This window comes from Sinohyriopsis cumingii, chromosome 9 (genome assembly GCF_028554795.1).
Source record: "Sinohyriopsis cumingii isolate HCF-2022 chromosome 9, ASM2855479v2, whole genome shotgun sequence".
Lineage (NCBI taxonomy): Eukaryota > Metazoa > Mollusca > Bivalvia > Unionida > Unionidae > Sinohyriopsis > Sinohyriopsis cumingii.
The window spans coordinates 45,170,646-45,183,837 of NC_142969.1; the positions used below are offsets into that span (position 1 = coordinate 45,170,646).

Genomic DNA, 13,192 nt, shown 5'->3' on the forward strand with positions numbered 1-13,192 from the left:
AGCATGATGTACCCCTCAGTCACATTATGCTGACACCAGGCCGACCAGTCCTAACACTCTCTTAATGCTGAGCGCCAAGGGTGGCAGCTGTTAGTAACATTTTTGTAAGTCATTGGCATGACTCTGCCAGGGATCGAACCCACAACCTTCTGCATCCGAGGCAGATGCTCTGACCACTAGGCCACCGGAGTGTTATATTGAATGGTATTAAAGAACATTTTGGATTTTAAAACATGCATTTTCCAAATCTGAAGATGTTTCTCTTTCAAAACTCTCCAAAACATGTTGGAAAATATCATGTACTAAACCATAAAATGAGTCTCATGAAACAAATCTGAATATTCCTATAAATTGGCATTTAAAGCCATTTCAATGCACAGAATACAAATCCTAACTTTACTTTGCTGACCTGCATTGTGTTGCTACGTGGAAACAATATAATGAGCATAAATTATTTTGTTTCCTTTCAAACCTTTAATTGTAAAGAGAGCAATAAATGTGCTTGTTATACAAAGTAAACATTTCCTATCACAGTATGAAAAAACCCCAATAAATGCAAAGTATTAGAATCTTATCTTCTAACGAAAAAGGTTTAACCATGAATGTATGTGTGCCAATAAAATCTCAAACAAGATGTTTCAACCAAAATAAACTCCTTAAGATGATTTGGTTAAAAATTCCATCATTTAAAGACATTTACAAAAGGATTGATTCAAATTTTGACAAAAGACCTTCAAAATTATACACTTTTGTATAAACAAGGAAAGAATTTTCTGTAAAATCAACTTGTCTTCTTGTAGTTCAATAAACCAGTCCCAAAACCTCTGCTGATACATGGGCTCTTATCGTTTGTTGATATATAAAAGGGAAGACAATTTCCAATTTTTCCTGCATTCTATTTAAGATCTGAAACCAATGCTTCAAGCTACATGTCACTGTGTAATAGTTTCGCACCAAAGTTCAGCTCAGAGATTCGAAATTTTCTAATCTGGGTTTCCTCCGAATATTCCAACACCATTTTTCACATTTGGACATTTAGGATGGAGTGTGAGTTCAGAGCAATTACATATAAAAAAATTTGGAATCTGCCGCCACCTTAAGATAGCTTACCAGCTGGCCTAGCAAATTTAAATTATGTTATATTGACTTATAGCTGTGCTTAATTGATAGGAAAATTATTTATTTTCTCAAAAATAGCAAGTATTATAATCATTATGTCTTTAATCTGATGACAGACTAGACGAAACTCGGCATAGATGAAACCTGACCCGGTAGTCGCCATTTGCTTTAATAGTCACATGACTTCACAACTCTCACACAATGAAATCAGAAATCCAATAGTCACATGATATCAACAAAAAAATCCTTTGTAATATTGTTGTGCATAATTTCAATTATACTAATTGAAAGTCTGAGATCAGAAAGAACATATAATTATCAACATATTTATTTCAAGAACAACTACTAGAAACTTGGCCAGTCTGATTCATCAAGCAGAGTGGTCTGGCTCTCAGCTTCATATGCTCCCTGCATGAGAGAGCACATGATACATCAAAACTCAGGAAGTTGGTCTCGGAATAAATATAGAAGTTTGTGCTCTTTCGTTTTTGTATTTTTATTACAACCAGTATACAACTTTCATTTAATTTTTCTACAATATTTGAAAATGACAGTTGTGAGATTATGTGTGCTTGTGTAACTAGCAATCGAAATCGCTAGTACCAACTCGAATTTCTTCAACGCATTAGTTTTATCGTCTTTCAGCAGATAAAGGCATAACGATTTTAATGCAAGCAATTTCTGAGAAAATAAACAAATTTTATATTGATTTCACGTAGGCAATACTCAATTTAACAATGTGTAAGTTTGCTAGCATATCCGCAAAGTGGCTATGCCTTAAGGCCACCATATTGGCCTCTTGTGATTCTAGACTGGTTTTCATACTTTCCATATACTAAAAAAATACGGATATCGAACTCTCTGTGAAACAAAAGGTCCACCACACATATCTAATCCACTGCAGGGATCGTCCTGGGCTTCGCCAATGTCGCAAATTGCGATTTTTTTTCCTTATTGGCGACAAAAATATCCCATCCGGTGATTTTTTTGGCGACATACTTTTTAGTTATTTAATTTGTACATACAATCACGGATTTGGACTGGATAAATTAAAAGGCAGAACGAAAGGAAGCCACAAACTTGACTAAGCAATGCATTGGTATCAATCTGTTACACAAACAATCCTTTGTTCTTATTGACAACCCCATCTTTACAGTGCATTGTTACATCATAATCTGCTTATGCTGACATCTGGGCTGAGTACTGTATGCTGCGATACAGTCAATCATGCTACCGCACTATACCTACAACTGACCGACTTCTGAAGACGCGAATAGAACAGATACAATTAATTGAATGGCTAATCTTTCTGTTTTTTTATACATATACGAATACAATAGTTTTGCTGAACCTTCACAGAAAACTGATAAGCTTTGAAGTACCGACAACTGTGTATAACTACAAAGCAAATGGAAACAATCTAAATCACAATTACATCTGTCGCCAGTGCAGCATTTTACTCATTGATCTTTTCCTTTTGCCATCAGTCCTGTGTTACGGCTGCAGAGACTTAAACTCCGCAACAAGAAATAGCAAAAAAAAGAGAACAGTTTTGCATAATTAATAATAATTATTTATTTCTCAAAATACAGGAGTGAAAGAATCCCTAAGTTGGGTGTGAATTTATGCTTATATATACGGTCCAATATTGCCAGGTGTTGACTCGTGTAAGTTTCATTCGTGGGAATGGAGATCCTATTTTTCTTGTCGAGAAAATTTATACAGCATTCAGTGATCATTCTTGGGATTTAGGAAGCAATTCGCTACAAGCTTTGTGAAGCTAGCCATAAAGGGGGGGGGGGGGGGCTGCTGAGAGACTACTGGTGTCACCTGTCAGCACTGTACACTGTGAACGTGGATTCAGTAAGATGAACTTCATAAAAACTGACATCAGAAATAAGCTCTGCATCTCATCTCTCGAGAATTTAATGAGAATCAACATGTACAGATGTGAAAAATTAGACTTTGAAACTGCATTCAACAAGTGGGCAGCCCTAAAATCGTGACGGATCTTCATGTAAGACTTTGTAACATTTTGTTAATGCTTCTTGTAATTAAAGTATTAACTAATCCATCTTTTGTAATTTTCATTGCCTGTTACATTAATAGACTAAATTAACACTTGGAAAAATGTACACTACTTTTTTTGGCGACACTTTTTGAAAATTGGCGACAAAATATTGAGGTTGGCGATTTTTTTGGCGACAGCTTTTTAAAAGCCAGGACCATCCCTGACTGAACATTTGGATTGTCTCAACAAAGATATTTATGGCAAGCACCCAAATGATCCATACTACTACCTCCTAATAATCTCGTAAGAACTCAATAAATTTAACTCACGATCAGTTCAGTTATGCCTCAATTGCATAATTGTTTCGGACATCAAAGTTGTGAAGGAAAATTACCAGGGTTTTCCCTGACTTTCATCAGTATTTGCTAAATTCAAGGACTTTTCAGTCTGGAAAATAATTATTATTTCTCCCGACTTTTTCCCAATAGCGTGGGTGAATTGGTTTGGGAAACATTTATTGACAATGGGATATAGATCAAACAAGGACTACCAATTTATATATGTTTTAGTTGTGTTTTCAAACGGGATTTGACAGACAAAAAATTTCTAACATATGATCGAATACTCTAGTTCATGGATTTTTCATATGCATGTATATTATTTAACACATTGTGGAGTGTACTTGTCAATATACATGTGTATTTCAGACATACTGTCTTCATTTAATCAAATTTCCATTTGTTTTTTTCTCTGCGCAAATCCAAGTCATTGACAACAGGTCATCTCTTAATTTTTTTTTACTGGTACACGAAATTTGAATTTATTATCAGCTTCCTCCTCCACTTATCTAAACATCCATTTATGTCCACAATATTACCTTGGTTCCGAGGATGTCGCGATGAATGGGTAGTACTTTATTAAGAAAATGGTAACATGTTTTGAAAACTGGCAACAAAATACTGAGGTTGGCAATATTTTGGGTGACAACTTTTTTAAAGCCAGCACCATCCCTGTGAAACCATTTCTAATATTCGTTAATGATAACAAAACTTTCAAAATTTAGCTGCAGAAGTGGGTATACTGAATATCGGATTGGCAGTGTGTTTGTTTAGAACCAAAAGACCTTCCAACTCAGAAAAGTCAATGATGGCTTGATGAATAGAAAAATATCTCAGGAGTAAAACAAGCCATATAGTATACGTGTGCCTTTAAAGACGGAAATACCAGAAGGAAATCGAGGGTCATGGGTGGAACGAAGTCTTTGGAAGTTACGTACCTTCTCTCTTATATATATTATGACTGAGAGGGTCCTATGTCAAGGGGTAATCTAACGTATTTTTGTCACCCTGTATGATTTATTTTCCTTCAGATTATTTTTTTCTTCTCAACATCACTTGTGGTTACACTGTTACAAGTTAGACCCACCACCCCCCATCTAGTGATTCATGGACGGATACTCCTAATTTTCTTTGTAACGAACCCTTGTGACATGTACAGTATAGAGGAAGCTACTTTAATGTTTAGGGCAAGCATTATACTCCTATAAATAAACATAATATCAGTTTGCTGATTTCAGTCAAATTGCTTGTCTTTTACATCCTTCATTTAAACTTTATTCTGCATTTAAAAGACTTACTCTATAATTTGTTTCTTTTACCTCCCAATAAAATCTCTATTCACAGCACTTATTTCTGTTTCCCGCTAAAGTTTCCAAAACAGATATTTCCGGGCTTATTTTTCGATCCTACTAAACACCGCATCGACGCTCAAAGTCAGGGCAAGATATGCACAGACCTGATAAAGACGGCACAAAGACATTTTTAACTGACAATAGTGGAAAATACTGAATGCTGATTCTAATTAAATAAAAATAGAAATGTTTTTTATTGTCCATATGTTGCTCTTTTTCTTAGTGTTCATTTGCTCTCACGTTGTAATGAATTATTGTAAACATTCAAAAATGTTGTTTTTTCTTTTTGTTTTTTTTTTTTTTTAAATGGAATCACCTCATCATTATTTGTAATATATTTTATCTCATTTAATAATGATGCAGTAAATTCCGGGGTGGGGAGGGGCACACATATAACATAAATGTGGTAAGTGCGGGGAAAAGAGAAGCGCACAAAGACGTTTTAATACTTTACTTAACTGAAAATTTGCTGTTATTTTATGTTTCATCTAAAGAAATATAAGAAATATGTATATCATATATGTCTTGATAGTTTTTATAATTAGTATACTCAACAAAGGCACACAAGGACATGGAAAAATGGCATATAAACGGTTCAAAACAACAATACTGGTAAATACTGAATGTTGATTATAATTTTATACCAATAGAACGGTTTCTATTGTCCATATCTTTTTTTTTTAATGTTTATTTGTGCACTCAAGAGTTGTATTGAATTATGGCAAATATTCAGTAATGTCTTATCATTATTTGTATCATGCTTATTTCATATTTAATAATGATGCAGAAAATTATGTGGGGGTATATATTTTTAATATATATATATGGTAAGTATTGGGAAAAAGAGAAGTAGGCAGACATTTTACAACTTGACATAACTACAACAAAATTCCTCTTATTGGTACATGTCTCACATAAATAAATATAAGATATATGTCTATAATATGTGTTGATAGATGTAGATACACCGGAAAGACGCGCAAAGACGAGCAAAGACAGGACAGAGAGGCTTTCCGTCGATTTTTTATATACATTTCTCTTTTTTTTAAAAAAATACTAAGTACATCACATTCCTCTTGTATAACGTGGAATATTAATTAAAAGCTATCTTGTGTTCAAATATACAGTAAATTTGATAACTGGGAAAGCTTAGAAATAAAGGAGGATAAATCGTAATCACAGATTTCATAAATAATAAACGTATATATTTGCATAATCAACATTTAAAATTGTCCTTGTACTGCCGTTACGATAACTATGTTAAAGGTATCGAGTGTCCACTCTGCTACTAGTGATTGTAACGTGTTAATCGGACTGCAGTTCCATTTACTATAAAATCTATATCAACAGTAAATATTTTCCAGTTTAAAAATGGTTCTGTACTTATAAGGCCGCTATGTTAATTGAGTTAAATTTATATAACAAGAATAAAGGATTCAAACATAGACAAAGCAAACATTTCTAATTCTTATATATTTATTTATATAAATTTTGTATCAATAGTAATTTTTTTCCAAGATTGTAAATATATGCCATGTCTTTGCCTGGCTTTGCATGTCGTTTCCATGTCTTTGCGTGTTATATTCCTTCTCTCAACACTTACCGTAATTAAATAATTTTATAAATATACACGAGGACATGACGTGGTCAAGAGAGAGAGAGAGAGAGAGAGAGAGATAGAGGGGGAGGGAGGGGGGTAACAATTAAAGTTGAGAAAAACATTAAAATTCACCATGTCAAAATATATAATATTATAAAGAAAGAACGTTCAACATATAGATCAGGGGTGCACAACCCTTTTCGGCCAAGGGCCAGATTGCATTTTCTAAGACCACTCGAGGGCCGCAAACACTATTTTTGTAAAAATATAATTACTGTTCACGGGACAGATTTCTGTGTTGTTTTAATTTCCCCTGAGGGCTGGACAGAACATGTTCGTGGGGATCCCACCCGGGGGCCACGGGTTGTGCACCCCTGATATAGATAAAGCAACAATATTTCTGATTCTTATATATTTATTTATATAAACTGTGTTTCAGCAGCCAATATTAATACATCTACTTCATAGGTCCGCTAAGTAGCTAGGTGGGATAAAATAATGTGTACTTAGAACAACATTTCAATGTAAACTCTAATTTACTTTTTACCAACATGACAACAAACCAATAAAGACACTATTTAAAACATGACTTGCAACACATAATAATATTGCATAATAGATACAATGGGACAGAATGTGACATAGCGCAAATAAGCAAGCAAAGTATTTAAAAAGGCTGTAACTAAAATAAATTTAGTATTTACGTAACTAAAAAACGACGCGAGGGCCTAAATGATGCAAGAGACGAAAGAATTTGAATAGGACACACAATACTAATGATCTTGAAAAGTGTGAACCAGCCTGAAAATGGGTGAACCTAAAATAGATTATATATGGGTTTTGGCATACCAGGACTGGTTAATAATGTAATTTATGTTTCAGGAGAAAGAATCTTTTGAGAGCTTATCCTAGTTGAAAGGAAAAAAAAATTAGAGACATTATTTTATTGATGGAATTTCAGTCCTTTAACAGGCTTGAGTTTGAATACTCATAACTAAAATTACCACCTGACTCTTTGGTGCGGAATTGAAATTCATGTTTCAAACACATGCAGGTCCAGAAAATGCCGCGGCTCATATCCTTTCCTCTACACAGAAGCTGACATCCAGATTTCTTCTATACTGATAAATAAAGGTTTGATCATGAGCAATCAGAAATTTTAAGTTATGGAACTTTTAATAGCATGGTGTTTGCATATGTTTACTATGGGAACTGAATTAGTACCGTGAGTCCTTTACATTCCATGACTGCATTAAAATGCATGTTCTTATATTTGTTTTGTCACTAAATGAACAACTTTTGTGCATCTCGAATGTTATTTATTTTAATGATTGTTTATTTTTTCCTTTTCAAATTTTTCTTTGATTGTACTTTGTGTATGAATAAAGATTTGACCTGAACCCAGAAATACGTAAATGGCAATGCCATTCATCTCAGCCTTGAAATATGGGAATGCCATTCATCTCAGCCTTGAAATATGGGAATGCCATTCATCTGAGCCTTGAAATATGGGAATGCCATTCATCTCAGCCTTGAAAAGTCCAACAACATTTTTATTCACTTGTGCGATATAGAGAATGTAACCCTTTAAATAGTCACAATTAAACTTTCCTCAAGTTAACTGCACTTTATCAGCTTCATGGATTAATTATATTTGATTTGTTCGGTGACGGACACAAAGTCCACGTTCTGGTGATTCCCAGTTTGTTTAGTGACCTATCATAAAACGCGGTGCATTTTGTATTTATTTGTGTGTGTGTGTGTGTGTGTGTGTGTGAGAGAGAGAGAGAGAGAGAGAGAGAGTAGTAGTAGTAGTAGTAGTAGTAGCAAATTTTTCGGTAAGTCAAATGGTTAACAGAACATAACCTCGGATTGATGTCCATCAGATCAACTTATTATTCTTTAATCTCAGAGTTAATCAGAATATACTACATGCCATACCTAACGCTACATGCCATACCTAACAATACATGCCATGCCTAACACTACATTCCATACCTAACACTACATGCCATGCCTAACACAACATGCCATGCCTAAAAGGATCGCATTTTCTTATAGCAGATCTTTGTCTACGATCATACTTTGTGTTCCTTAATTAAAAAAGGTCAAGCCAGTTCCAGCTAATATGTAAAGTCCGTAAGGGATTCTTTTGTTCTTTTTTGTGGCTTACAAACCTGCGTACACTTTAGATACACCAGTAACTGGTAACAGCCATATCTAACGCGAAATTCAACATGGAAACAAGACAAAGGGTTGTGTTATTCCACGTGGATTTACAAGTCACCAAACAAAAAATTTGCTCCGGAAATATAATGAGCATGTCACCAAAAGAACACTTCAGCCGACGGTAGCTCCACAGCAGCGAGAAGTACTGGTAAGTTTATAAAATGTACACCGATGTGTGCAGCCAAAAAGGTCTGCAGACTTTTGCATGTTTTAATGAATAGGTGATATCAGCCCCTAACCGAAATCAATATCCTCACTAGGGAGGGGATGATTTATCGGTCTACCCATGATGCAATGTGTGTGTGTGTGTGTGTGTGTGTGTGTGTGTGTGTGTGTGTGTGAGAGAGAGAGAGAGAGAGAACATTTCCAGACTTTAAAAAAAAACACCAAGACACAGCGAAACTGTTTATTCTATGGTATATTCTCTTTCAATCATAATCTCAATGAATATTCATAATATAATACAAATTTGCATTTTTTTTTCTTCTCTCACCATCTTTCTCTTTTGAATTTCTTAATTGGCATGGGTTCTTCTATTTTAGTTTCCTTACTTATTTTTTTAAATTTCTTTATTGGTATAGATTCTGCTTAGATTTTCTTCAACTTCTGAAGAATACTGCTTCTCCTTGTTTACTTTATAATTCGGACACGCTAAGGACTAATGCCTTTTATCTTGGGACATTCTGATGACCGACGCCTTTTTTCTTGCATAATTAACATGTGTCTAACTTTTGTCTTTCTTCACTCCTGTGTCAGTAGTTCCTTTTCTTTGACGTTCTAGACATATTCTGAAGCCCAGTGTCCTTTTCCTTGACAGAGAGAGTGGGTATCTTGACTTTCATCTGGAGTGGAGTGTCCGACATCTTGCTGGAAGTATAATTTCCAATGAGTCTCGTAAACCTCTAACCGGAAGTGTAATCTTCAGTGACACTTCCATCTTCACAGATTAAAAATTGAATTAGTGTATGATCTTATGACGAGGGGGTATCTATATACATATGTAGAGAGTGTGTATCCTAGTCAAATCAAATTTTGAATCAAGATGAAATAATCAAACCCTTCCGAGGGGACACCAGAAAAAGTGACGACCGTTTTCAGTGTCTCCTCAATACGCTAAGTGAATTAGCACAAGTGCATGGTAGTAATTTTGAAGACGATATCAATGAGCCTGAGCTAATACCGTCTGCCTCTACCACAAGGCCGAGTGATCAGCAAAATCGTTCGGTAGCTCGTGATCATTTTTATATTCGACCTACCCCAAAAAGTGACTTCTAGAATATTTCGAAAAATGGCTTGCATGTACACTGTGAAATGTAACGAGTGTGTGTGAGAGAGAGAGATTTGGAAGTTTAACGTAGCTTTAAACATTTTCCAGTCATATCGCTACGATGCCCACAGTGTGGCAGTTTATAGTGATGTCTAGCACTGAGACATTATGTTGCAGACATGAAGCATCATGTACCACTCAGTCCATCTTTGCTAGCCATCTACACCTTGGCGGATCGAACAGATATTTTAGTATTTTTCCTTGCGACATCTATTGGAATTCATGAGCTGCCCCCCTTAGAATGTAATGCCAACTACCCAATAGCGTGTAACAGCGGAGCATCAGACATCATCCAAAAATGGTGGAGGCAACTGACTTCAGAAGGATACTTTGTAAGTTGAAGATCGAAAGTATGACTATGTACCAGAGAGGTTTATTTGAGTGAAAGGTATTTGTACAAACACGGACCAGCAGTGGAAAATTGCTTATTTATGAGTCAATTCAAGTTGTGTGCTTCCCTTGTCTCGATTATGTAGGAACAGTGTTCACAATTGAAGAACTTAATTTTGATTCGATGCGGTGGCTTGCCGCCGCATCCAATGAAATTCACAGACTAGAACCACAGACATATCTGCTCGATAAGCCTAGGTTCCACACCATACATATATATATATATATATATATATATATATATATATATATATATATATATATATATATATATATATATATATATATATATATATATATATATATATATATATATATTGATTTGTTTGTTTGTTACTTTTTATTTATTTTATTTCATTACATGCTATCGTTATGTAACATTGTATGTTGAACTTGACCTTGTTCAAAATTGAGATCATTTCTGCTTGATCCAAATTGATTTGTTTTATTTAATTCATTGAAAACAATTAATATATAGCTAAATTATTTTCTATATGTATGGGTTTAAAATCAGTATTATTATTACTAGTAGAAGTAAATGTGTTTATTTGGGTCAAAGTTTTGGAAATCCTAAGTGAATTATACATCATCCAGGTTATTGCTTTGTAAACACCAGGATCATTCTAGAAGGTTATTTTCCATTAGTTAATTTTTTTAAAAATAGAAAATGCTAATTGTGACCCGAGGTCAAGTAGAAAACTATAAAATCTTGCGACTGTGAGGACTTGGTCATTAAATTCACGTTTGAGCAGAATCAAGTTGCATGTTGTGTCCAGAATTTGTATTTATTTCGGGCTAGAATATTTTCTTCAAATTATTGAATTCAAGTGATTAATTACTCTGGACATACAAAAGTACTCTGATAAATACATTCACTGAAATTTATAGTGAATTCATTAGATTACTGTGATTCAACAAAAGAAAGTTGACACATCAACACTCTATAAGGTGTAATAGACACGTCATTGCCTTCAGTTTTTTGGATTTCTTCAGGACTTGTACGAGTTCTATTCAGGACTTTACATTATTAGGAAATTATAATTCTTAGATTATTCTGGAATTTAATTCGCAATACACTAAGTTTTTTTTTTCTTCTCATTTTCACTTTGTATTCTAGAAAAATAAATTAGATTTAATAGATTTTACAAAACTTGTCTTTCACTCTTTTCTGTTACTTACTTTAAGAACATAGACTCGTAACACTATGACACGCGTTTCACCTCCAAGAGGAGCCGGACAACGCAAAAAAGTGTTATCAGTAGATAAACATCGCAGTACCAAAGGAATTAACGTCCAAATTAACAATTACCAATATCAAACAATTACCAGTATCAAATGTGTTTAGCTTATGCCATCGTAGTATCTCTAACTTATGCAGAAAAGAACGATACAGCTAAATGGACAAGATTATCGGAGAGCTTTTTACAATCGGGTAGGCAAACAAAGAAGAGCAGTAGAAATTCTTCTACAGAAAGCAGGAGTTCCTAAAGTTACTATGTGTGGCATTCCTGAAATGCAAAAACGTCAAGACGTGTTAGCACCTCGTTATACGTTGAACGTATACCCTCAATCCGTTCTTGGAGCTCTCGTGGAAATGATCTCCCACTGAAAATGCAGTTACGTTTATCATCATTAAGATCATTTCGATGGTACTATAAGTATCACTTTTCTTTTTTGTTACCTTTGTATTCCTCGAAGAGACACGGAGGAAATGTACCAACAAACTTATCAGTGACACTTGTTTAGAAAGTCAACGTTACCAAGTGATATAAATGTAAGAAAACGATTTTGATGGACATTTCAAAACAGACCCAGAATTTAAACGCATCACTGATGATTGCGACGTGGTGACCATCGATCCTTGAAATCTGCTCAATATTTTTTTTAGGAAGAACCAACGCGACACGTCTTTTGCACGAAATTAGAGATTGTCAAGGAGACCAAATTAAATACATCGATGCATGTTCCTTGTTTGTGCAGATGTGTTTCATGCCCCGACGGCCATCCTTAAACGTTGACAGAACGCATCGACATGCAACACATTCGCCAATACTATGGTTTGAACAGATGCAAAGTGTTTCCACCGACAAACAGGCACCATCCTGTTTTGCCACATCATAAACGCAAACAACTGATGCTTCCTTTATGTCCTAAGTGTGCTGAAATGTGTAATCAAGACTAACCTTTTCTCCAGACCAATCAAAAATGACCCCTGACAAGAACGCAGGAGAGTACCGACGTGTTCCATGCTCCCGATTGTTGATATCAACTTCACTTTCACGTTACAGAACAATACCAATAAGATGCTTACGATGACTCCAGTGAAGGGATTTTCTCATCTACGTGAACGAATTTTTTAAATTGAAACTATCTTTCCTGGTGTCAGACTCTGGCTCAAAGTCCGATATTGGCAACGTCAGAGTACTTGGCCGATCCAAGTCGATACTCTGTACTCATCGACGACACTGATGGTTGCATGTACATTGATCACCCTGTAAGCTATCTGCGAATGGAAGACTACTTTTTATGAGCTTGTGCCAATGAACATCACCATATAGTCAGTCGACCCCTGAATAAAAAATATAAGATTGTCTATAAGAAACGAGTGTAACTTACAGGCCACAACACATTAACTTACGGACATGCCGATCTCTGGTATAAAATGGAGAGAGTTCCAAGATAAAATTCGTTGAGAATACAAACGTCAGTCTTGAAAGAGGAAAGAGGAATCTACTGCAGACTCCATGTTCAATGAAGTCGAGTATAATGCTGCACTTTGTGACCCATGTGATGCCGTGCTCCACGACACAGCACGACCTTGGGGCT

At 35.1% G+C, this 13,192-nt stretch overlaps 1 protein-coding gene across 2 annotated transcripts in view; it reads right to left on the reverse strand.

The window, feature by feature from the left end:
- LOC149791711 (protein timeless homolog) overlaps positions 1-4,851 on the reverse strand; it is a 133,060-nt gene extending 128,209 nt beyond the window's left edge. Inside the window, exon 1 of one of the 2 annotated variants that reach the window (XM_089970219.1) lies at positions 4,767-4,851. The gene's annotated coding sequence lies outside the window, so the exon portion shown is untranslated. The remainder of the gene's footprint in view (positions 1-4,766) is intronic. The other variant, XM_089970220.1, reaches the window with a different exon arrangement.
- Positions 4,852-13,192: the final 8,341 nt, after the last annotated feature.